Source organism: Wyeomyia smithii, chromosome 3 (genome assembly GCF_029784165.1).
Source record: "Wyeomyia smithii strain HCP4-BCI-WySm-NY-G18 chromosome 3, ASM2978416v1, whole genome shotgun sequence".
NCBI lineage: Eukaryota > Metazoa > Arthropoda > Insecta > Diptera > Culicidae > Wyeomyia > Wyeomyia smithii.
In genome coordinates, this window is record NC_073696.1 from 100,391,635 (window position 1) to 100,418,970 (window position 27,336).

Genomic DNA, 27,336 nt, shown 5'->3' on the forward strand with positions numbered 1-27,336 from the left:
GTAACTTTTTTGTCTGTTGAAATAGAGCAGCGGTTCTCAACCTTTTTTTGTCCGCGTACCCCTTGGCGATATTTTTAATATCGATTGTACCCCCTGGCTTAGAATGTTCTTGCCGAGTGGGAGAGAGTAATGGTAGATCATATTGTGGTAGTCTAGTTAAGGTTCCAAATCAAACTGTAGCTTGTTTGATTGCTACAGTAATGTTTTAGGGGCTAGATTGATCAACAAATGAAGTATTATAGAGAAAAATTGCTTTGTCCGCCATTACTGATTTTTCTTTCGCGTACCCCCTGAAGGCTTTCGAGTACCCCCGGGGTACGCGTACCCCAGGTTGAGAACCGCTGAAATAGAGCAAAAATTTTTTCTGCAAAGTTATAGATAATTTAATTTTATGATTTTTTTTTTAGATTATCGCTCTGTCCTAGACTGGTTTTTCTAAATTCAATTGGGGTGGATTCGGAAAAAAATCCATTTTCTTACTTTAGTTTTATTAGATTTATTGGAATTCGAAAGCGGTCTTTGAGTGACTTTTAGGGCTTAAAAAAAGCATTTTTTTAGCACGCTAGTAGATAACTGCTTACTTTTTGGAGAGAAGAGTTACAGGTACTTTTTTGTTCTAAAATAATAATTTTTGGGAGCAACCTGCTCCCTTATTCGCACATATTTGCTACAACTGTATATTTGGGGTGAAAGTACGTATTTTCACCTTTAAAATCCATATTTTAATGTTTGTCAACCCGTTTAACTTTTAATGTTCAAATGTATTTCAAAATTATGAGTTTTCATCTAAAAATTTGCGAATCTGCCGTTTGAAACCTTCTAGGTATTTCAATTGGGGCATAAAAAAGTACATATTTTGACGTCAATAGACTGATTTTAAGGCTCGTTGATAGAGAATATCGGGCAACTACGGGACGCCGGAGTGCAACTTTCTCACGAACAAGTGTGAGGTGATTGAAAGATGGAAGAGGTACTACGACGAGCACCCGAAGTGGTAGTAGATCTCGGTGGACGCGCAGATGACGATAGTATTCCAGCCCCTAACCTCCAGGAGGTCAACGCAGAGATCGGCCGGCTGTAAAACAACAAAGTAGCTGGAGCTGACCACGGTGGCGAATAACTGACTAAGGGGCTACACTGGGTTATTGTCAAGTTTTGGAGGAGTGAATGAAAGGTACAGTGTTACCCATCTATGAAAAGAGCGTCAAGTTGGATTGCTGCAACTACCGTGCAATCACGCTGCTGAGCGCCGCCTTCAAGGTACTCTCTCGGTTTCTAATGCCGTCGACTATAACCATTTGCGAGGGAGTTCGTAGGGCAAGATTCGCGGCTGATTTATGGGTGCCCGCGCCACGACGAACCAAGTATTCGCGGTACGGCAGGTTCTACAGAAATGCCGTGAATATAAAGTGCCCACACCATCTGTTCATCGACTTTTAATCGACGTATTGATCGAGATCAGCTGTGGCAGATTATGCACGATTACGGTTCACCGGATAAACTGAATAAACTGACACGGTTGGTCGTCGGATGGATGATGTGCGTTGTTCGAGTTTTGGGGACATTCTCGAGTCCCTTCGAATCTTAACAAGGGTTAAGGCATCGCTTTGGAAAGAGTAATATGGCACGACATTCAAGAGGTCCGTTCAGCTCTTTGGTTTCGCCGATGACATCGATGTCGTAGCACGAACCCTTCAGATGATGACGGAGCCCAGACGCCAGACGAATTGGTCTGGCCATAAACGCATCATGCCTAAGTACATGAAAGCAAGAGATTCCGGAGAAGACAGCATCAACCCCCCACCACGAATTCAAATCAGCGGTGATGAAAAGGAAATGGTAGACGAGTTCGTGTACCCGAGAAATTCGTCGACGCCTTATGACAAGAAATCGTACTACTTCGGGCTCCGGTGGTCGCTCCGCTCGAATAAAATCCTCCATCGCACGAAGTTAACCATCTACAAAACACTTATCAGACCGGTAGTCCTCTACGGCCACGAAACCTGCACCATACTCGTGGAGGACCAACGCGCCCTTGGGGTTTTCCAACGGAAAGTGCTGTGTACCATTTGTAGTGGAGTGCAGATGGAAGATGGATCATGGTGAAGGCGGATGAATCACGAGTTGCATCAGCTGCTGGGAGAACCACTCATCGTTCAAACGACGAAACTCGGGAGACTACAGTGGGCTGGGCTTGTCGTAAGGATGTCAGTTCTTGAAAACGGCCCAACTGGAACGAGGCGACGAGGCGAGCAAGGGGGCTCGAACAAGTGGAAGACGACCTGTGGGGCCTCCGCAGACATCATGGCTGGCGAGCTGCAGCTAGGGGCCGTATTGAATGAAGACGACTTCTTCGAACAGCACTACCTTCCACTATCTTTCGAATTTCGAATTTACAAGATATTGTACACAGTCGAAACCGGAAGATTTCAACCTCTGAAATGGTTTACCGTGAATTTTTCTGCTGAGATTTTCGTGCGCTCGAAAAGTCGTTTTTCACGCGTCATGTTTATGTTTTTCATTCATATCGTTTATTCAAAATGTTCGATGAGTTTACTTAATTCAATTACTGAATGTCCACTGATATGGCCTAACTTTTTAATTTTTTTTCTGGATTTCCAGCTTGATTCGAAGGTGAAAATAACACTGCTATCGATTCTTTTTCGAAAGTATTTAGCAGAAATGATTAAAAACCTTTAGCAAAAGACGTCTTTTTGCGCGGATTTCGGAATTTACGCGAAAAAAAGACTTTAGTTAATTCTTTACAGCCATAACGTAAATTCGGTGAAGTTTCATTACATTCAAGAACGCATCTCTTGACATAGAAAATGAGTGATCAGATTGAAAAATGCAAATTTAAAGCACAGCCCTAGCATTTTTATAAAAGAATGGCCATGAAAATTTTAAGACTGTATGTCACTGCTTAATAAATCATATTAGAATACTGATCTTAAACTTAAACTTAGAGAGCCGAATAAGGTTAGCTCAAAAAACATATTTTTCAACGATGACTTTACCATACCTTTACCATATCTGCAACGAACTGAATTAAAATAGATCGAACGATGATTAAGTAACATCGAAATTGGTGAATTTCCTCTCGTGAGCCAAAATGATTAGATTTTTACCTAAAATATTATTTTCGTTTCCAAAATAGCAGGGGTTGTTTTTTTTTTCAGATCAAAAATTATCATTTACCATATACACATCGAATAATAGCACATTTCCAACAGAATGCATGGATTTCATAGGAGATCAATTTCGCCCCGTTTTATTTTATGAGACCTTAGAGAGTTCTCGGATTCATTCCATAAAATAAATAATAACAATATCATTCATAGCTATAGCGGTTTTCTTGGGCACATACCAGTATTTATTTTATATGAATATTGTTTCGGAAGAAGTCAATGTGAACCGAATTATTTGAAAAAATATTGTGAAAAGTGATCAGTTTCATTGTATTCCATGGTACCAGAGTGGCTAAGTTGGTTTTTTGCTCCAAACGTGATTGGCTGATTTTGACAGCATGTGTGTGTGACAATGACACTATTCAAAATGGGTTCAGCTTGCCATGTTGCTAGAGCCTGGTATTTATTACAATCATTGACTAAGTGAAAGTGAAATATCATGGACACAATTTTGTTTTGGTTGCGGCAAACAAAAGCAAGAAAGAATTTGAATGAAGTGCCAAGCGTTTAGTAGAAAAAAAAACTACTGTGGTTCCGGTCTGGGCATTGAATTTTAACGAGTTCCCAAAGATGCAAAAGCTTATCGACAGTGGGTAAAAATATGCATGAAATCTGAAAAAGACATTCCAAATTTGAAAATCTCACGCAAGAGTCGAATATGCAGTGTAGGTATTTCTTTTCATTATTACGTTGTTTATTTAGTTGTTCGTTGTAACGCGGAATCAAGCTTTTCTTCACAGACAAACAACTTACCCTTAATTTTGCAACAGGAATTGAGAGTTTTGTCGAGTATTTTTCATTGTGTTCTTTTATTTTGTTTCGGTTAAAGTCCAGAAAAGTGAGAAAAACAAAAAAAAAAGGTTGACAGTAGAAGTATGATGATATAAATATAGACGAAATTCGGTTGTATTGTTTTACACGTTGTTTGTAATCTAATTTTCATTGTTGTTGTTTTTTTTTTCTTGAATAAAAATAAAAATATCAAGTAATTTTTTCTGGTTGCAATGGATTTTTCGTAGGGCAGACAAAAATAATGTTCAACAAAGCAGTAGCGAAGAAGAAGAGAAAGAAGCCACTATGCCACTCTTCTCTTAGGTACCATCTGAGCACTTTTTATCAAATGACACATGATAAATATACTTATTTTGATAAGTTCTTTGACAATGTCAATAATGTTCTTCACCAGAAATGTTGCAAGAGACGTTTACTATAATATTCTTAATTAAAGCTGTACAAAATATCTTTTAATAACAGCTGCTTGATTTGTCATGGTTCGTTAACGTTTTCATAAGAAATGGCTTTACCAAAAACTGTACTGACATCACACTTTCCGAGCGAAAATTACCAGATTTTTGATGAACGGGTAGAAAAAGATAAGCAATCAATTTAACTAGAAAAACATTTAAAATTTGAAAAAAAATAGTGGTCCAAATAATGGTAAAAAAGTACTGTTTTCCTTATTTCGACATGCTTCATTTCGAACAAGAGCGATCAGCGCGCTGTCTCGCTAAGTATATAAATAGACTTTTATTTACATCGAACCCAAGTAACAATATTGGTTTTATCAAAGTTTTTTAGCGGTTAATACAGCCAAAAAAGCGCTATACAACTTTCATAAAACCAGTTTTGTTACTTGGGAAGTAACACAGCGAATCTTAGTTACCATAGATTTGTTATGATCGTGTTATTGTAACAAGCTGCAGTTAAAATGCGAAAAACGCCAAAAATTGGTGAAAAATATACTGAAGCAGTTGTTACTGAGTGTCTCCAAGCAATAAAAAGTGAATATTGAGAATAGGTTATGTTTCCATTTAATTCTACTACAAAAAATCGAATACCCTCTAACCACTAACCACTAGCAGCCGAAATACGTATCTGCGAACGGTATTCGATAAGAGGGTATTCGATTTTTTGTAGTAGAATTAAATGGAAACAAAACCTATTCTCAATATTCAATTCCATTCTACTAAGACGCTCAAAAAGAAATTTAATAAAAAGTGGTGTTTCGATTAGAGAAGCTTCCACGATCCACCGTAGTGTTCCGTGCAAGCAGGAAGTGGTCAGGAAAACCACGAAAAGAAAATCCAGCTGCATTGTAAAGGATTCCCCATTTCGATAGAGCGGCAGCGGCAGTCTACAGTTGCAAGATTCATCTCAGAAAATCCTCGTCTTTCAAGGTTCGTAGGAAATATTCAGAATTACTTTGGAGGATTGACTACGAAGCGAGTAAAAAATGGCCACATGGTTTATGGATGGTCCTTTATAATTCGAAGCAATCTGCGGCATGGTGCAATTGTTCACAACTGAAATACCTGTTACACAGTAGATTAGAAAATTGTTCAAGTAGACCTGGCCCGAATTAGGAAATTGTTGTAATCCAAAAAAGGAAACGGTGGCCCATTAAAGGAAACTGCAGCGATGATTTATTTCTTTTATTATAAGGAAATGACGGTATTATCTTGTTGTTTTTCATGCAAAAAAGATAGAAAACATGTTACTTCATGTTTATACATAATGAAATACTTAATTCAATTGAGATATTTACACTTAGTCTTGCAAAATATGCAACTACACAACTAAGTGGTCCTCTAAAGGCAGTTATAGCCTAATATGACCGCTTGCTACGCCTTTGCTTTAAAACTCCCTGCCTTTTTCTCCTTACACCGTGACATAGTAAAACAAATAAATAATAAGTTTTTTATGCTAAATCTGTTAGGTTTTTTACATTTATATGTTTGCAAAAGTTTAACAGTATTTGGAAGAATAGAATAGCCAATCTTGTAAAATTTGATCAAAATGATTTGGTGACTTTTATTCCTCGTGGTCTCCACGTATGAAAATCGGAATCTTAATACAGTAGTCACCCGATTATATCACTACCCGACCCTTGATTTTATCGCCCCCGATTTTATCACCTTTTTCACCCGATTTCATCATCATAAAACATTTCATTTAAAAAAAATGTCAGGATTAACTGGTTTTCTATGTAGATTCAATAGTTTGATAATTTTGCACAACTCTGTGTATAATACCATCATTCTGGATATAGTTTACATTGAAAACTCAAACATTTCAAGGTGTTTTATTTTGGCGCTTTCGTTCGAATAATTATTTAGGGATTCAAATGTTAACTATAGCCATAACGTATGTTCATAAAATTTTTAAGCTATAAAACAACGCATCTTTCAATATAGAAAAATGAGAGATCAATACACCTAAAAATTAGATAGAAAATTTAGTTTTTCATTAGATTGAGATACACGCATAGTGTCTTCAGCAAAGTTTTATGTGATGTCAAAACAAGAAACTTTGCCGAATAATTCATGTTTCTACCTATTACATATTACGAGCCATATGAACTTTTTTTTTTCAAAAGGCACTAAAAAAACTTTTTCCCACACTTTTCCGAATTTTCAAACCTTCTACAAAGTTATCAGCTATCCAAAAACGCATGTTTTTGCGAAAAATTATTATGTTTCATCTATTAAAATAAACAAGCTATTTGTCATGTTTTAATATCTTCAGGGGTAATTGCACGTCAACCATCTCCAAATCTTGCAATTCTTTACAAGTAGCAGTTCCACTGTCAATTAAGATACAAACTTTTGTCTTTTAAAGTCTGTATACAGCATCGCACCGATGAATTTTAAGTAGTACCGTTAGCTTGTTTTTTTTTTATTTAAACAAGTACTGCATACACTAGAAAGCATCTACGATAGCTCAATTCAGCAGTGTTGTTTCAACTACGTCATCGATTTTTTTCTTCTGTTTTCTGATTGCGGGTAACTTTGATAATGATAAAATAATGAAGGAAAATGTAAAAGAAGTCTCAATTTTCAGGAATTTTGAAATGTATTGAGGAGATATTTTGTAAAAGGGCTATCCGTAAACCACGTATACACATTTAGGGTCTTTTCTGGTCCCTTCCAGAGGTAGGAGGAGTTATCAAGTTACCATTGACATATTTCTTGCTCCCAAAAACCTCACCATGTCAAACTTGGTTCCATTTGCTTCATTAGTTTTCAAGTTACGCAGAAGTTTGTGTTTGTGTTGTTGTATGGGAGCCCTCCCTTTAAGAAGAGGGAGAAGTCTCGAACTATTCTAATCACCTTTTACGGCTCCAAAACCCCGATTGGTACAGTAGTTTCCACGTCTATAAGGATCAAAGGGACAGACAAATAAATAGAACTGCTTTTTTGATATGATCAGATTGCTTGTAGTAAATAGAATTGCTGATTTTACGTATTAAATTATTGGTTTAGCATCTTCCATAACAAAATATTAATTAAAATAATTTCCCGATTTTATCACCCTAAGCATCATTAAGGGGGTGATATAATCGGGTGATCACTGTATTTCTTATAGCCTGATATGTGATAAAATTACGTGAATAGCAAAAATAAGTCTGGCTGGTTAAAGCGCTCGCTTTAGATGCATAAAGTGTGGAATATTCCAGATGACCTGATGCTTTAGTTTTATATATTTTATTTTTGCAGATAAAAAGCACTCACGTAGAATCATTCACGCGAAATCCCTATAAATGATTTTAGTTTTATCATCGGGTGTAGAATGAAATGAATAAAAACTTTATATTTCACTTTAAAGGATGTAAGGAATTTCTCGAGTGTACACTTTAAATAAATAAATGAATAAATAGAAGAACTGACACGCCAAACTCAAACACATAGCCATCACTCTTCGCAATATCCTTCTAAGCTTCGGTGTGAATTGCGCTGAGGTTGTGAACAAAGTTATGTTAATTGGTTACCACCATCAATTATTCACCGAGGTGCCTGCGACAAATTTATCAAGATAACTTTAAACCATTTTGATATGGAGATTTTCGCTGCCTGTGTACCACATCAAAACTGCAATTACAAACATCTACAAAAACCTAAAAACCAGAGGTAAAATTGAATCATCAAAAACTAACCAATTTTTCACAGTCGAATAAATTGCAAAGAAATCTATTGCTACTACCATCAATATTTTACAAAACGATTTTTGGGGAAAAAACTCCTATGTAAAATAAGAAAAGCATTCCGGCAACGTTAGTATATTTAACCTTGAATCACATTTCAGTATAATCTAATCCTATCCTAAACCACTCTGATCGCTAGCAGATACAACTTCAGATGGAATCTAGCCCTACACAGTTTCATGATACTTTTGCATTGACCTCCGTATCTCCGAACTATCAATGATATGCACATAAATTTATCATCGGTCCTTTATTTAAAGCGAAATGCCAAAACGGACAATAGTTAATCCTCATCCTGTGTAAGACAAATTGGAGATTACAGTCCCCAAAATTCATACGCTTGTACCCCGTATACACGTTGTACCTCGCGTATTGAAATATATTTCAGAAAGGCTACTTTTTGGAACATGCGCAGCATTTGCAACACCATGTTTGTCACATAGTTATGCCAAACGGGATCCCATTTTTGCTGCTGCGAAAATCTCAATTTATCATTTCATGCTATCTGCTCAGCCCAAGACCATTTATTCCCTTCCTGTGCTACCGCACATGCATAATAATGAGTTTAGAAACGGAAGAATCGTTCGTCTCTGTTGAACCGTAAGCAGCGCTAGGAATAGTTTATGTAATCGCCTCAAGAGCACTTCCGTAATGTAGTTTCTTGGTTTTACAGTCGTATTTGACCAGGTATTTCCCACGGCCCACAGGCAGCTTACTCGCTATATACAAAATGTTTTTTTTTTTTCATAATAATTTTATTTACTAAAGTTTGGTAATTCATCACGGGGAAACATTTCAACGTATAGCAAAAACTCACCTAAAAGCTAGTAGCCAGCAGTTCAAAAAACAATTAAACTAGCTCCATTTTGCACAACACAAGACCAGAAGAGCTTCCACACGGCTCGAGAGTCATCTGCGGACTGAACCGCGTAAGAGCGGCCGTGGAAATTGATCCTTCTCCCAGTTTCAGGGAACATCCGAACATGCGTCGGGGACGAAAGGTACAAAACAAAACTTTTTCCCGCCAAGCCCGAACCAGACCCGAAGGATATCATAACAGCCGAACAACCACGTGGTCACCGGCGGCCACATGTGTAAACCTGCGCAGGGAGATATACAGTCTGTTCGAAACCGGGTCGCGGAAGACGGCTGTCGGAAACGAAAACAAAACAGTTTCTCTCGCCAATTTGGAAAAGACAGGGAAGCGGGCTCTTTTCCCACGCAGGTTCAAGGATTTATTGACTATCCCGGTGTATGTGAGTGTGTTTTATCCCCACGAAGTGGCAGTGGCAGTCTCGCAGCAAGAGAAAGAGGCGACGAAATGATTTAAACTTGCGAGATTTTAGTTTACAAACAAACGCGATGCAGGACAAACATCACTTGGGAATTTAATTTCCGGTGGATGTATGCAAGGCATGCCATATTCTGTGGTGATTGATTGCCTGTTCAAACCGCAGTATAGCTAAGCGGAGCATCTGTGGGTTCATTTTGGGCGCATTTGGGTTGTATTCAAAGCCAAACAAGTGAGTGGAGGGAAAACGAAATTAAATTTGCTTACAATTTTTCAAACTGTAATTACTCCCTAGAGGATTTATAATTTGAAGAAGTGTGAACAAGCTTTAAAAGAAATGTCTTGCAAAGCGACAACTTTAAGATTGATATCGGGAAAACGGTTAACTCAAAAACAATTAATTGATTGGTGATCACCCTCATTTCAATGAAAATTAATTAGAAATGTATAGGAAGATATTGTTTTATTTCGATTTTATTCGCGTCAATTCAAAAAATGTTGACCGCACAAGAAACTTTAAAATTATGTAAAATATTTCATGTTTGAAGAAATTTTGCATGGGAGAGTGTGATTGTTGGCAAAAAGGTTTGCAGTTTGTCGCATGGAAGTTCGAAACAATTATCATGGCTCTCATGGTTTGAACATGCAATTCCAACCATTTCGTTAGTCCACATACCGTTCACGATAGAGAATGTTTTTTCAAGTACCGTCAACCGGGGTGAGATTGTGCCAGTGGGGGTGAGATTCAGCCATTCAACCCGTCACTTGTCAGCCATCTCTTCCGGGTCAGAAGACTAGTCTTTCTTGGCTAAGAATTCGAGAAAACTTATTCAAGAAAGACATCGAACAATGGGTTTGTATGGCACAATCTCACCCCGGTTTACGGTAGCGTGGTACTGTCGGATTTGCACAAAAAAAATCCTTCCAAAATTTTTTGAAACTTGAATTCCATTTCGAAAAATTGTGAAGCTTTATTTAAATTTTTGCCTTTCTCCTAGAAAGGTATAGCAATCACTGGAAAAACCGAAGGTATAAAAGTGGTCCCAATGGCCGAATGTCGTATACCACTCGACTTCTTTCGACGAACTGAGCATTTTCTGTATGTATGTATGTATGTGTGTATGTGTGTATGTGTGTGTGTATGTGCAATTTTGTTTTCTCACTCACTTTTCTCAGAGATGGCTGGACCGATTTTCATAAAATTAATTGCAAATGAAAGGTCTAGTTGCGCCATAGGTTGCTATTGAATTTCATTGTAATCGGATTTTTAGTTTAGAGGTTATGTATCAAAATGTAAAAATCACGAAACATCAATATCTCAAAAACACACACAACCGATTTCAATAAAACTGGTTTCAAAAGATTGGGCTGTCCCAGAACCCTTAACATTTGAATTTCGTTATGATTGAACATATGGTTCAAAAGTTATGTAAAGAAAAGTTATCCTAAGGTTGTTTAAACTCACTCATTTTTCTCAGTGATGGCTGAACCGATTTTCACAAAATTAGTGTCAAATGGAAGGTCTAGTTGCCCCATAGGTTGCTATTGAATTTCATTGCAATCGGATTGTAACTGTGTCCGTTGTTCATAAAAATGTGAAATCACATAATGAAAGTAAATATATTGACTTTCTCCTAACGATCACTGGCTAATTAAAAGGTAGAAAAATGATTGAAATGGCCGAATGTCATTTACTACTCTACTCAGTTCGACGAATCGAGCATTTTCTGCATATATGCATGTATAGGTGTTTGTGTTTGTGTGTGGGTGTGTGCGTGTGTATGTGTACCTTTATTTCGCACTCACTTTTCTCGGAGATGGTCTGACCGATTCTTTCTATCTTGGTGTCAAATGAAGGGTCTATTTGCCGCTTAGGTTGCTATTGAATTTCATTGTAATCAAACTTTTAGTTTTGGCGCTGCGTCAGAATGTGAAAAACGCTCTTATATCTCAGAAGCTATGAACATAGTTGAATTCAAATAAATGGGCTTTCAAACCCTTAAACAATGAATTTCATAATGCTTAAACATGTGGTTTGAAAGTTATAGAAAGAAACGAAGCCCGCAGACTGTTTAAAACTATAGCTACGATCAAAATATGTGACCTCAACATCATCTAAATTTAATATTGTACTATTTCAATGTTTGCGGCCTTGCTCGGGATTAAAGTTGAAATCAAAAGTCATTTCTATCGTTTCACTTTTTGCCTTTCTCCTTGAAAGGTATAGCAATCACTGTAAAAACTAAAGATATAAAAGTGCTCAAAAGGGCCGAATGTCGTATACCACTCGACTCAGTTCGACGAGCTGAGCATTTTCTGCATGTGTGTGTGTAATGCTCTCCCAATCTCAATCGATTTTCTCAGGGATGGCTGAATCGATTTCAATGAAATCAATTGCAAATGAAAGGTCTAGTTGCCCTATAAAACCCTATTGAATTTTATTGTAATTTTATGAAGATTGAACATATGGTTCAGAAGTTACAGAAAGAAACGTGTTCTGGAGACTGTTTAATCTCACTCATGTTTCTCAGAGATGGCTGGACCGATTTTCATAAAATCAGTGTCATATGGAAAGTCTTGTTGCCCCATAAGACCCTAATGATTTTTTTTGCGAACGGATTATTACTTTTCCTGTTTTGTTTAAAAATGTGAAATCCAGCTATGAAAAGAAACATATTCTGATGACTACTTGGGCTCACTCACTTTTCTCAGAGATGGTTGACCCGATTTCCACAGAATCAGTATTAAATGAAAGGCCTAGCTGCCTCATAACACCCTATTGAATTTTGCTGTAATCGGAATGTAACTTCATCTGTAATGTACGAAATGTGAAAATCACTAAACTTCATTATCTTAGAAACTACACAACAGATTTGAACAATATTGATATCGAACGAACGGGATAGTTAAGGGTTAACTGATGAATTATGATTGAACACGTGGTTTCAAAGTTTGGCTCCCCCATACGTTCCCTTTTCATTTGATTGTAATCAAACTTAAGCAACCGTTATGTTTTAATTTGTAAAACAACGAAAGTCTATTATCTCAAGTATTACACGACTTATTTGAACATAGCTAGTGTCATACAAACGAGTCATCTCTCAAACTTACAAATAACAAACTTCATAAAAATTTGATATGCTGTTCAAAAGTTTTGTAAAGAAAAGAAATTCAAAGACTATTCAAAACTATAGCTGCTTTGATCAATATATATGGCCAACATGATTTAAATGTGGTATCGTACTATTTAAACGTTCCCGGTATCGCTCGTGATCAAATTGTTCGAAATTAACAGTTATTTCTTATATTTCGCTTTTTCTGAAGCACTAACATTACGTCAAATTCCATATTTTATACTTTAATTACAACATCAATATTTTAGAACCCAAAGAGTGAATATACCTTTTTGGATTTAAGTATTCATGTAAATCTATTTTTACAAATAATAAGTTTGGATGAGAAAGGCTGAGTCTAACCGCTAGGTGGATTAATTTAGGTTTTTCAAGAAGTATCCCAAAACCAGGACAGAAAGATGAGAAAAAAACTGTTATATCCCATTCAAAACGGTACGTCTGGTCAGCCTATTCATGGATATGAAGGATTTTTAATCGTTTACGGATGTCACATTAAGAGTCTTAGAAAAAATAGATTTATTTAAATTCAAATTAATAAACACCTGTAGCAATATCTCAATATCGAATATAACTAAAACATTTCAATCGGGTTAATTGTTCTCGAGAAAGTAAAAGTCAGTTTTACAATATTCAAAAGTCCCAAAAATATTCGATAACGTTCGACCAGACCTAATTGTTGGTTATATTTTTGCGGTGGTTAGCGAAACTGTTAGCTTCCCTACAAATTTGGTCCTAGAAATACTAATAACCTGGTCAACAGTGTTATGTAACATTGTACAAACTGTTACGAAGCTCAAAAGGAGTACACCGAATTTGTGGCTCGGGTTGAAGCCTCTGAAAAGGGGGCATGGACTAAAAGGGGAACTGAATCTAAGCAGATTCAGACTGATGCCCTCATGCCCTCATTCGCCGCGATCTGCTCTACGGGGAAGGTCGGTAAGCGAGCAGTCCCCGGGGGAAGCGGCCCCCGATAACAAAGAGGTGCAAATAACAAAGAGGTGCCCCCGATAACAAAGAGGTGCTCTTGGCAAAGAGGTGCAGGTTCGGGCACTCACCTCAGAGGTAACTCTCCAGCTTAAAAACCTGGATGAAATCAAAGAAAGTACTTATGTCCAGTCCACATAAGTACTGAGGAAGACTGTATGTCACAGTCGAAATATATATTTGCGCGGACTGAATTTCAATATTTATTTCCAAAAAATTTTCTAGTAGAGTATAACGGAAACCGATAACTATTTCTTTGATTTCTCAATCACTCTGCTAAGACGCTCGGTATAGATTTTCTAAATCTGGATGAAATCACCGAGTATCATTCTGTGCCGAACACGCATCAGTATCGGACGTGTGATCGGTGATCGCTCCGATAGAATATAAAACAAAAGACGTGTGAACAAGTGTTGGCATTGTTTGCCTGGTCGAGTGAATTAAATCCGGGTTCAAGGTCGCGCCTTTGTGCAATTGTTTCGCATCGTGACTACCAGCTGGTGCGTAAGCCGATTTGGCTGCTGGCTGAATTGTGCTACAGCAGTGGACGAGACACAAAAGAGGAAAAAGAAGAAGCCATCAGTTGACAGTGAGTTGTATCGCTGTGTGGAGTGATCTCACACCTGGCTCGCTGCTGGTGGCTGTTTGGTGCTGCTGTATTGGTGCTGCTGGCTGTAACGGCTGCAACTTCGAACGATTGGACAACCAACCTTACTGGAAGGGAGAAGTAAAAAGGTACGTGCTCTTGTCGGCGCTTAGCGGGATGGATGTAAATCCCTCGCCTCCCGCGCCTCCATCCCCGAACCCCTCTGACCCTGACCCTTCTGTTACCCCCTCCCTTGTTCATTCTTCATTCCCCCCTCGCCCCAGGCTTTACCCAGACGGAGCCCAGGGCAGCTATACTGTCTATTTTCGGCCAAAGGCGGGACCGAAATCGAAACAGTTGAACCTCTTGCAGATTTCTAAAGACCTGACGAAGGAGTACAAGGGCGTGACCGCAATTTCCAAGGTCCGGCCTAACAAGCTCCGTGTCGTGGTCAGTAACCTGAAAGAGGCCAACGATATAGCTTGCTCTGAGCTCTTCACACGCGAGTATCGCGTTTACATACCCGCACGAGACGTGGAGATCGACGGTGTCATAACCGATTCGAGTCTGTCCGTCGAGTGTATACTGAAAAGTGCCAATGGGTGCTTTAAGAACAAAACCTGTCCCGATGTAAAGGTGCCCGACTACAAGCAATTGCGGTCAGCATCGATCATCGGTGGCAAAACAGTATACACCCCGTCAGACTCGTTTCGAGTTACGTTCGCCGGGTCAGCGCTACCAAGCCACGTCTCGATCCACCGGGTTCGTCTCCCTGTGCGATTATATGTGCCTCGCGTCATGAACTGCCTGAATTGTAAGCAGTTAGGCCACACCGCCGCCTACTGCTGCAATAAGGCACGTTGTGGCAAGTGTGGGGAGAATCATGCGGATGATTCCTGCAGTAAAAATGCTGAAAAATGCATTCACTGTGGGGAGAGTCAGCATGAGCTCTCGACATGTGCGGTGTACATGCAGCGCAGGGATAAAATAAAGAGGTCTCTCAAAGAGCGTTCGAAGCGTTCTTACGCTGAGATGCTGAAGAAGACCGTTACCACTTCTCCCATTACATCAAACCCTTATGATCTGTTGTCCTCTGATGAAACCGATTCTGACGATTCACCAGCGGGAACATCTTACGCCAATCCTGGGGAGTCTAGAAAGAGGAAAAATATTTCCTCTCCTAAACTTCCCAGAAAAGGTCCTAAGATTTCTCAAAGTGAAATGAAAGTTACAAGCAAACCAAACAGTGCTGCGGAAAAACCGAAGCAAACTCCTCCTGGGCTTGCAAATTTAAAGTCCCAGAAGGAGTTCCCAGCACTGCCAGGAACATCTAAAACCCCAGTTGTCCCTTTCCACATCCAGTTGATGAAACAAACTCTGGATTAGTGAAATTTTCTGACATTGTGGACTGGATTTTTGAAACTTTCAATGTACCCGATCCAATTAAAATTTTTCTTACAGCATTTCTCCCAACAGTTAAATCATTTTTGAAGCAGTTGACTGCCCAATGGCCCCTCCTTGCAGCGATTGTATCCTTCGATGCCTAATTCAACTGCGTATATGAAGGATTCTATCTCTGTCTTACAGTGGAATTGTAGAAGTATTTTACCAAAAATTGATTCGTTTAAAGTTTTGATAAATAAAAACAAATGCGATGCATTTTACCTTTGTGAAACTTGGCTTACTTCAAATATTGATCTCAACTTCCATGATTTTAATATTATTCGCCTTGATCGAGACACCCCATATGGAGGAGTACTTTTAGGGATTAAAAAGTGCTATTCTTTCTATCGTATTAACCTCCCCTCGATTCCAGGCATCGAAGTTGTCGCATGTCAAATGACAATACAAGGTAAAGAGCTTTGTATTGCCTCAATATATATTCCTCCCAGATCACAGGTTGGGCAACGGCTGCTCTTTGATTTAATAGAACTTCTTCCCTCGCCACGTTTGATTTTGGGAGACTTCAACTCTCATGGCGTGGCTTGGGGTTCCCCTTACAATGATAACCGCTCCTCTTTAATCTATAACCTTTGCGATGACTTCGACATGACTATTTTAAACAACGGCGAAATGACACGTATCCCGAAACCTCCAGCGCGCCCAAGCGCTTTGGATCTATCCTTATGTTCGACGTCGCTACGGTTGGATTGCACATGGAAGGTAATCCTCGATCCTCACGGTAGCGACCATTTGCTTATTCTTATTTCAATTAATAACGGGTCAACTCGCATGCGACCAGTTGACATTCCGTATGACCTCACACGGAATGTCGATTGGAAGTTATACGAGGAAATGATTTCAAAAGCGGTCGATTCGATTCAACATCATCCACCACTTGAAGAATACAACCTCCTCGCGGGCTTGATTCTCGACGCCGCGTTGCAAGCCCAAACGAAGAAATATCCCGGCGTAACGATTAAAGAACGGCCTCCCACTCCGTGGTGGGACCAAGAGTGCTCCGATGTCTACACGCAAAGATCCGACGCGTTTTTGGCCTACCAGAAGGGAGGTATACCTGGCGACTATTTACGGTATTCGGAGCTTGATACCAAGCTTAAAAGCTTGGCTAAAGCAAAGAAACGCGAATATTGGCGTCGGTTCGTGAACGAGACGTCGAGGGAGACATCGATGAGCACTCTTTGGAACACAGCCCGAAGAATGCGGAATCGCGTAACGGTCAACGAAAGCGAGGAGTCTTCAAGTAGGTGGATATTTGATTTTGCCAGGAAAGTATGTCCGGACTCTGTTCCTGAGCAAAATATTGTTCGTGATGCGTCTCCGGGCCACGACGCGATAGAATCACCTTTTACGATGGCAGAATTTTCAGTTGCCCTCCTGTCCTGTAACAATAACGCGCCTGGGTTAGATAGAATCAAATTCAACTTGTTGAAGAATCTACCCGGCAATGCCAAGAGGCGCTTGTTGAACTTGTTCAATAAGTTCCTGGAGCAAAACATTGTACCGCAGGATTGGAGGCAAGTGAAGGTGATCGCCATCCAAAAACCAGGGAAACCAGCTTCTGATCACAACTCTTATAGGCCGATTGCAATGCTATCCTGTATCCGGAAATTGATGGAAAAAATGATACTCCGTCGTTTAGACCATTGGGTCGAATCAAATGGCCTACTATCGGATACTCAATTTGGCTTCCGCCGTGCCAGAGGGACGAATGATTGTCTTGCGCTGCTTTCAACAGATATTCAGCTGGCGTATGCTCGCAAAGAACAAATGGCGTCTGCGTTCTTGGACATTAAGGGGGCTTTTGATTCCGTTTCTATTGACATTCTTTCGGGCAAACTTCACCGACAAGGATTTTCTCCAATTTTAAACAATTTTTTGCACAATTTGTTGTCCGAAAAGCACATGCATTTTACGCACGGCGATTTGGCAACTTTTCGCATTAGCTACATGGGTCTTCCCCAGGGCTCATGTTTAAGCCCCCTTCTTTACAACTTTTATGTAAATGACATCGACGAATGTCTGGCAAATTCATGCACGATAAGACAACTTGCAGACGACAGTGTAATCTCTGTTACAGGAGCCAAAGCTGCCGATTTGCAAGGACCATTGCAAGATACCTTGGACAATTTGTCTGCTTGGGCTTTACAGCTAGGTATCGAATTCTCTCCGGAGAAGACTGAGATAGTAGTTTTTTCTAGGAAGCATGAACCTGCTCAGCTTCAAACACAATTAATGGGTAAAACGATTTCTCAGGTTTTGGTACACAAATATCTTGGTATCTGGTTCGACTCTAAAGGCACCTGGGGTTGTCACGTGAGGTATCTGATGAAAAAATGTCAACAAAGAGTGAATTTTCTTCGTACAATAACCGGACAAAGGTGGGGAGCCCATCCAGGAGACCTTATAAGGCTTTACCAAACAACGATATTGTCTGTTATTGAATACGGGTGTTTCTGCTTCCGCTCCGCAGCAAACACACATCTGATCAAACTGGAGCGAATACAATATCGTTGTTTGCGTATCGCCTTGGGTTGCATGCAGTCGACCCATACGATGAGTTTGGAGGTCTTAGCTGGAGTACTGCCATTGAAAAACCGCTTCTGGAGCCTGTCTTCTCGTATTCTTATCAAATGTGAGGTCTTGAACCGTCCCGTGATTGAAAATTTTGAAAGGTTAATCGAACTTAATTCTCAAACCCGTTTTATGACATTGTATTTCCATCACATGTCCCAAAACATTAACCCTTCTTCGAATATTCCAAATCGTGTCGACTTATCAAATACTTCTGATTCTACTGTGTTTTTCGATACATCCATGATAGAAGAAACTCGTGAAATCCCGGATCATTTACGCGTGCAGCAGATCCCCAAAATTTTTTCCAATAAATATCGAAACATCAACTGCGACAATATGTTCTACACTGACGGATCACTTCTTGATGGGTCCACTGGCTTCGGTATTTTCAATAACAATTTAACCGTCTCCCATAAGCTCGATAATCCTGCTTCTGTTTACGTCGCAGAATTGGCTGCAATTAAGTACACCCTAGGGATTATCGAGAAAATGCCCACGGACCATTATTTCATCTTTACGGACAGTCTCAGTTCCATTGAGGCTCTCCGATCGATGAAAGATGTTGAGCACTCTCCGTATTTCCTGGGGAAAATACGGGAACATCTGAGTGCTTTATCCGAAAAATCGTTTCAGATTACCTTAGCGTGGGTCCCTTCTCACTGCTCGATACCGGGCAATGAGAAAGCGGACTCTTTGGCTAAGGTTGGCGCAACAAACGGTGATATTTATGAAAGACCAATTGCTTTTAATGAATTTTTCGCACTTGTACGTCAGAATACGATCATCAGTTGGCAAAATGCTTGGACCAGAGGGGAATTGGGAAGGTGGTTACATTCCATATCGTATCGACGAACCCGTGGTTCAAGGGGTTGGATGTAGGTCGGGATTTCATTTGCGTGATGTCCCGGCTTATGTCCAATCACTATAGATTTGACGCGCATCTCCGTCGTGTTGGGCTCGGGGAAAGTGGTCTCTGTGCCTGTGGTGAGGGTTATCACGACATAGAACATGTGGTTTGGTCATGCCCTGTACACCGTGACGCCAGGTCTAAATTAATAGCTTTCCTGCAGGCCGAAAGTAGGCAGCCGGCTGTTCCTGTTCGTGATGTCTTGGCGAGCCGTGACCTATCCTACATGTCCCTTATATACGTTTTCCTGAAATCCATCCACGCCCCAGTTTAATCCTATTCCCTTCCGCCTACATCCAACCAAACGACAAGAACACGTTAAGACCCCGGATCCGGAAACAGCAACTAGACCCGCACGATACTCTCAGGTCCCGAGGGAGACAACCCAATATGCCAGTCCGTATTATCTTGGCCCAGCAGCGGAACATATTCAATATGCTGCTTACCTATGGCGATGGAAAACCATCAAACAACAAATCAGTGCTTTTAATGCAAAACATTCTAGCTTTAAGTTAGATTTAGTTTCAGCTCGTAGTCGGCAGCGAGGATAAAAAATTTGCTTTTAGTTATTAAGATACTTCAGAAAGTAAGCTACCAGATATAATTGGCACCGTTAAACATTAAATTGTATTTGTGCCGTGTCAAATAAATTATAGATGAAGAAAAAAAAATCACCGAGGGGTGCGACGTCGCACAAGCCCTCAAAGATAAGTGCGGGGTGGAGGTGGCCACTGAGTCAATCCGCCTGTGAAAGAGTTCAGCGGGGACCCAGGTGGCTACCGTCCGACTAGCATCGGCAGATGCGAACCTGGCACTAAAGGAAGGCAAACTAAAGATCGGGTGGTCAGTGTGCCCTCTGAGTATACTCCAACGCCCTGATTTCTTTACAAATTACAAACAGGTAGAAATAGCCCTAGTGGTTAATAAAGCATTAATAAACTAATACATAAATACAATAAACTACGCGCTGTAGTTGGTGCGGCGGAATGGAATGTGAAGCAATGAAACTCTGCGTAATACTCTTGAGGGTGCGCTTAAATTGATCTGACGGAGAATTGTAGGGCAATCAATCCTAGCGGTGAGGGCGTCGGAAACCACCATGGCGCGTACCGGACGTTTGCTTCCGGTGCTTCAAAGGACATAAGTCCTGGACCTGCAAGGGGCCCGACAGGAGCCAATTATGCAGGCGTTGTGGCGGTGCAGGCCATAAAGCGAAGGACTGCGGGGAGTCTCCCAAGTGCATGGTATGTTCCCGAAAACGGGACGCCAAACACTTTATGGGAGGCCCCAGGTGCCCAGCCGGTAAGCCGGCTGCGAAGCCACGGGCATAAGGGTAACGCAACTGAACCTAAACCACTGCCATGCGGCTCAGCAGCTGCTATACCAAGTAGTCACTGAGTCACTGTCGGACATCGCCATCGTATCGGACCCCTACAGAATTCCTCCCGGAAACGGTGACTGGGTTGCGGATAAGTCCAGTATGGCGGCCGTATGGACGATGAGCATGTTCCCGGTTCAGGAGGTTGTTTCAACCTCAAACGAAGGGTACGCGGTTGCCAAGGTGAACGGAGTGTTCTACTGCAGTTGCTATGCTCCGCCACGTTGGTCTACCGAAAGGTTCACCCAGATAGTTCAGTTATCCATGGAGCTGACGGCCCTAACGCCGTTGGTGGTGACGGGTGACTTCAAAGCTTGGGCTGTTGAGTGGGGAAGTCGCTATACGAACCAGAGGGGACAGATCCTGTTGGAGGTTTCGGCAAAGCTCAACTTAGATCTGGCCAACGTTGGTACAAAATGTACATTTAGCAGAAATGGTGCGGAGTCGATCATCGATGTGACGTTCTTTAGCCCAGGACTGATCACGAACTGGAGGGTAGACGATGGCTACACCAATAACGACCACCAGTCGGTTTGCTATAGTGTAGAAAACAACACGAGGCAGCAAGTAACGGGTAGAACCAACACTCACACAGTCCGCAGCTGGAAGACATCGCATTTCGATGCCGAGGTATTCGGAGAGGCAATGAGAAGAGAGTGTGATGGAGGCAGTTGGCTCCGCCCGACTGCTGACCAACTAGTTGCCGTACTATCGCGGGCGTGCGACGACACCATGCGTGCGTGCCTTCGTGCAAGACGGAGGATGCAGCGTGGGCAAACAGACGAACAGAGGATTGAGCGCCGCGCAGCATTCGATTCTGCAAGATCTGCGATTAAGGCAAGCAAGAGGGCCTGTTTCGATAGGCTATGCACGAGTGCCAATACGAACCCGTGAAGTAACGCCTATAGGATCGTAATGGTCATGACCAAAGGCGCGCTGGCGCCTGCAGAGCGATCACAGCGATGCTAGAGCATATCATCGGGGGACTTTTTCCACGCCACGAGCCTACTCCTTGGCCTCCGGCAGTTGAGTCTCACGTCCGACGTTCCAGTATCTCAGACACAGACCAGGGATGGTCGGCTAACCTGCCAAACATCACATCCGTGAGCGACGACAGCCGTGTCGAGATCGAGGGAGAGGTTAGAGTTACGAATGAGAAACTCATCGTGATCGCCAACTCCCTAAAATCCCGAACTTGGCAATCAGGCTGGCGATTAAAACGGCTCCCGGGCTCTTTCGGGCAGTCATGCAGAGGTGCCTGGATGACTGCCTCTTCCCGGGCAGGTGGAAGCGACAGAGTTTGGTCTTACTGCCAAAAGCTGGGAAACCGCCAGGGGACCCATCGGCATACAGGCCCGTCTGCCTGCTGGACACTGCGGGCAAGGTGATTGAGAGGATTATCCTCAACAGAGTGGTGAGGTACACGGGAGGTGTAAATGGTCTGGCAAGTAACCAGTTCGATTCGGGCAGGTCCATGCTGGATGCTATCTTCTCCGTCACCCAGATGGTGGAGGTAGCACTCCAGCGCAAGAGAAGGGGCATACGCTATTGCGCAATCATCACGATTGACGTAAAGAGTGCGTTCACTTACGTCAGTTGGGACTCCATAGCGCTTGCGCTCAGAAGCATCCATGTACCGGTGTCGCTGTACAAGATTCTGAAAAATTACTTTCAGAACCGAGTACTTGTTTACAATACGGAGGAGGGTCACAAAGGGTGTCCCAATTACCGCAGGGGTTTCGCAAGATTCTGTCCTGGGACCGGTGTTGTGAAATGTCATGTATAACGGAGTGTTGAAACTCAAGTTTCCTGTAGGGGTTGTGATCGTCGGCTTTGCAGACGACATAACGCTAGAGGTCTACGGCGAGTCGATCGAGGAAGTCGAGTTGACGGCCGCGCACCGTTTTAGCAAGGTCGAATACTAGATGCACTCCAGGAAACTGGAGTTAGCGCACCATAAGCCGGAAGTCACGGTTGTGTATAACCACAGATCAGAGCAACAAGCGGTGGTCAAAGCGATCTTTGAAGCTCTTGGGGGTTATGGTTGACGATAAGCTCACATTCGAGGTCTATTTCGACTGTTACGATTTCAAATTTATGATGTTTCGGCTTGCAGTCTTTTCTTAAAAAATCAAAACAGAAGTTTGTCTACTATCCTACGTTTCGGCTGAGTGTATTTAGTCTTTTTCCGGGAATTACTGTATAAAACGTTTTAGCAATTTAGTGTGGGGAGTGTATAGGCGTTGCGTGTACTTACTAGGTTTCTGTCTGTCGTCATTAACTGTAATATTTCTACGTGTAAGCGTCCTGTTATGTACATCAAAGGTGTTTGATTGTTCTGTGTGCTTTTAAAATAAACTTTTTTGTATGATTCTTAAACTTCACTGTACTTTACTGCTTCGGTGTGTTGTCACTACTTTTGTGGGTATTACTGTAATCTAGTTCATGCTGTTTACTATCTGTTTGTTTCTGTGTTTGTCTATTGCATGCAAGATGCCAGTGAATGTAGCATTTAGTCCTTCTACGTGCGTTTGTTGACTGTGGATGTGTCGTTGTAGAACTACCGATCCATCCACCCACTGTCGCTGAAAATTAATATAGCTTCCAATTTCATATCACGAGCAAACGATCTTTCCACCAACTTAACTGATACCCAGAAGAGAAATATTATAATTCAGCAGCTGAAATTAAACCACTATCCACTCTGTCTAATCAATCGATGCTGGATTCGAATGAAAACCGCTAAAAACATCCAATCCACACACAATACACCCACGACCCGCGAGATCTGTCACTTCAATGTCAAATATGACTTTGACATCAGATTTGATGGATTTCGGACCGATAACTGCAAACTTGTTGCAGTTACCGGTAGGCTGACCAGACGTACCGTTTTGAACGGGACAGTGCCGTTTTTTCGACTGTTTTTAACCGTCTCGTCTTTTTGCCATTTTGTACCATTTTGGGATACTCCTTGAAAAAATCTTAAATAGAGCTTTGCATTGAAATTTCCCTCATTGGAAAATAAGTTTCCTAGCAGCTAGGATTTACCAATATTACTGAGTACGTTTTGTGCTTTCCTGGCAGTACCGCACCATTGGAAGGACATAGCTTATCGTGAATTGATGAAAAAGTCGCGATTGAAAGTTGATTTGTTAGTCAAAATCTCGTTTTTAAATAGTTTATTAGACACGGCACGATACAATTTATGTTTAACTGAGCCAAGTACATTTTTTTTTAAATTCTAATTTAGCAGGGAAAAGGGGGAGGCCTTTTTTTTATTCTCGCGGCCGACTACGAGCTAGTGGGGATTTAAGGTGAGAGGAGGGGTGTTACAATTTTGTTTTTTAACTATTTTATATTACAGAATGTATTCATTTGTACGTGGCTAACCAGTGATGTTCTGTTTGAGCAGTTTTGGTCTGAGGTGTCTGCGTAAACATAGAGATGCCGAGTCTTCGTTTTAGTGTCTCCAGCCGGGTGTATCATTCTCTTTCAGTTTGTGACAGAAATTGTATTCTAGCAAATAGATAAAAGAAATCAAATTTTAATGCCAGCATTTTTTATAAACCCGTATAGCTGTGTCATGTACTGGAGATCACCGCCTCCCAGAATGTCTCTAACGGGTACGTTCGGTTGTTTTCCTCGGGCCCGAAGGGAATCTATAAGCTCAGACCTAACACCACAGTATTCGGTACACGACCAAACAACATGCTCGATGTCATGGTAGCCATCGCCACATACGCAGTGATTACTGTCTACAAGCCCTATACGGAAGAGATGCGTGTTTAACGTATAGTGATTGGACATAAGTCTGGACATCACGCGAATGAAGTCCCGACCTACATCCAACCCCTTGAACCATGCTTTCGTCGATACCTTAGGAAAAATGGAATGTAGCCACCGTCCCAGTTCATCTGAGTTCCATGATGATTGCCAACTGTTGAGTGTTCTCTGACGCGAAATGCTATAAAATTCATCATGAGCAATTGGTCTTACATAAATATCGCCATCAATAGCACCCACCTTAGCTAAAGCGTCAGCCTTTTCATTGCCCGGAATGGAACAATGAGAAGGGACCCACGCTAAGGTAACCCGGTAATTTTTATCTGTTACAGCACTTAAAAACCGCCGTATTTTCCTCAGGAAATACGGGGTGTGCTTCACAGTCTTCATCGATCGCAGAGCCTCAATGGCACTGAGACTGTCTGTGAAGATGAAGTAGTGGTCTATGGGCAGGGTTTCGATGATCCCAAGAGAGTACTGAATGGCAGCAAGTTCTGCGACGTACACGGAAGCAGGAGCATCGAGTTTGTAGGAGGCGGTAAAATTTTCGTGGAAAACACCGAAGCCAGTGGACTCATCTAGATTAGATCCATCAGTGTAAAACCTTTTATCATAACTAACATGTTTAAACTCATTGGAAAAATTTTTAGGGATCTCTTGGGGTCGCAATTGATCCGGGATACCAGAAATGTCTTGTTTCATGGTGGTGTCGAAGAATATAGCATTATTAGAAATATCTAAAAGTGCGACATTGGAGGAATCGTATGAAGAAGGATTAATATCTTGAGCCATATAGTCAAAATATAAAGTCATAAATCTGGATTGAGATTGAAGGTCGACCAACCTCTCGAAATTTTCAATTACTAATGGGTTCATAACTGTGCATCGAATTAGCAACCGGTAAGAGAGATTCCAAAAACGATGTTCCAACGGAAGAATACCCGCTAGCACTTCAAGACTCATCGTATGGGTCGACTGCATGCAACCTAAGGCAATACGCAAACAACGATATTGTATTCGTTCCAGTTTGATCAAATGTGTGTTTGCTGCGGAGCGGAAGCAGAAACACCCGTACTCAATTACAGACAATATCGTTGTTTGGTAAAGCCTTAGAAGGTCTCCTGGGTGGGCTCCCCACCAGGTTCCGGTAATCGTACGAAGAAAAATAATCCTCTGTTGGCATTTTCGTGTCAGATACCTAATATGGCAAGCCCAGGTGCATTTAGAGTCGAACCAGACCCCGAGATATTTAGCGACTAAAACCTGAGTAATGGTTTTACCCGTTAGTAGGAGCTGCAGCTGAGCTGGGTTATGCTTCCTAGAAAAAACGACCAGCTCAGTTTTCTCCGGAGAGAATTCGATACCCAGCTTAAGAGCTCATTCAGACAAATTGTCTAAGGTATCTTGCAATGGTCCTTGCAGATCGTAAGCCTCGCTTCCAGTAATGGATACAACGCTATCGTCTGCAAGTTGCCGTAGCGTGCATGAATTTGCAAGACATTTATTAATGTCATTGACGTAAAAATTATATAAGAGAGGGCTCAAACATGAGCCCTGGGGAAGGCCCATGTAACTAATTCGGGAAGTTGTCGAATCGCCATGTGAGAAATACATATGCTTTTCTGACAACAAATTGAGCAAAAAGTTATTCAAATTTGGTGAAAGTCCCTGCGAATGAAGTTTCGCGCTTAAAACTTCTACAGAGACAGAGTCAGAAGCCCCCTTAATATCCAAGAACGCAGAAGCCATTTGCTCTTTTCGAGCAAATGCGAGTTGAATTTCAGTAGAAAGCAACGCTAGGCAATCGTTCGTCCCTTTGCCCCGGCGAAAGCCAAATTGAGTATCTGAAAGTAAACCGTTTGTTTCGACCCATTTGTCTAACCGTAAAAGGATCATTTCTCCATTAATTTCCGGAGGCAAGAGAGCATCGCAATCGGCCTATATGAATTGTGATCAGAGGCAGGTTTCCCGGGTTTCCGAATAGCAATGACTTTTACCTCCCTCCAGTCATGCGGAACAATATTTAGCTCAAGAAACTTGTTGAACAAATTCAACAAGCGTCTTTTTGCAGAGTCGGGTAGATTCTTCAACAGGTTGAATTTTATTCTATCTAACCCTGGAGCCTTATTGTTGCACGACAGGAGAGCCATTGAAAATTCCAACATCGAAAATGGGGGCTCTTCCGTAGTTACTAAAAACGCGTCGCGAAAGGTTTTCTGTTCCGGTACAGAGTCCGGACAGACCTTTTTGGCAAAATCGAGTATCCAGCGATCTGAATACTCCTCACTCTCATTCGAAACGTCACGGTTCCGCATGCGCCTGGCGGTATCCCAAAGAGTGCTCATCGCTGTTTCCCTCGACAACGCGATTACGAACCGCCGCCAGTACCCGCGTTTTTTCGCCTTTACTAAGCTCTTCATCTGCCTGCCCAGTGCCTCGTACTTTCGAAGTAGGTTGACAGTGCCGTACTCCCGGTAGTCCTTATACGCCGCGGACCTTCGCGCGTACAGCTCAGAGCACTCTTTGTCCCACCATTTGTTGGGAGGGCGCTGTCTAATCGTTACCCCGGGTATCGGTTTCGTCTGAGCTTGAGTCGCGGCGTCGATTATCAAGCCAGCTAAGAACGCGTATTCTTCCTCCAGAGGAAGTTCCTCGTGAGTCTCGATAGATTCCGCTATAATAGACTCATAACGCTTCCAATCAATATTACGTGTAAGGTCGTGGGAAATATTGATTGGGTTCGGGGGAGTTGAACCATTAGCAATTGATATAACGATTGGAAGATGATCACTACCGTGGGGATCGTTGATTACTTTCCACTGGGAATCTAACGCTAGTGATGTCGAGCAGAGGGATAGGTCAAGCACGCTTTCACGTGCTGGAGGATTAGGTACACGTGTCGCTTCTCCAGTATTCAAAAGTGTCATATTGAAGTCGTCGATCAAGTTACAGATTAAAGAAGATCGGTTGTCGTCGTACAGCGACCCCCATAGCGAACAGTGAGAGTTAAAATCTCCCAAAATCAAAAATGGTGCGGGAAGCAATTCTGCTATATCAAGGAGT

General features: G+C 41.5%; 1 protein-coding gene across 3 annotated transcripts in view; it reads right to left on the reverse strand.

Annotated features, from left to right (window-relative positions):
* The window catches only part of LOC129728809 (locomotion-related protein Hikaru genki), a 63,803-nt gene extending 54,699 nt beyond the window's left edge, over positions 1-9,104 (reverse strand). For all 3 annotated transcript variants that reach the window (XM_055687275.1, XM_055687274.1, XM_055687273.1), the window contains exon 1: positions 8,987-9,104. The gene's annotated coding sequence lies outside the window, so the exon portion shown is untranslated. The remainder of the gene's footprint in view (positions 1-8,986) is intronic.
* Positions 9,105-27,336: the final 18,232 nt, after the last annotated feature.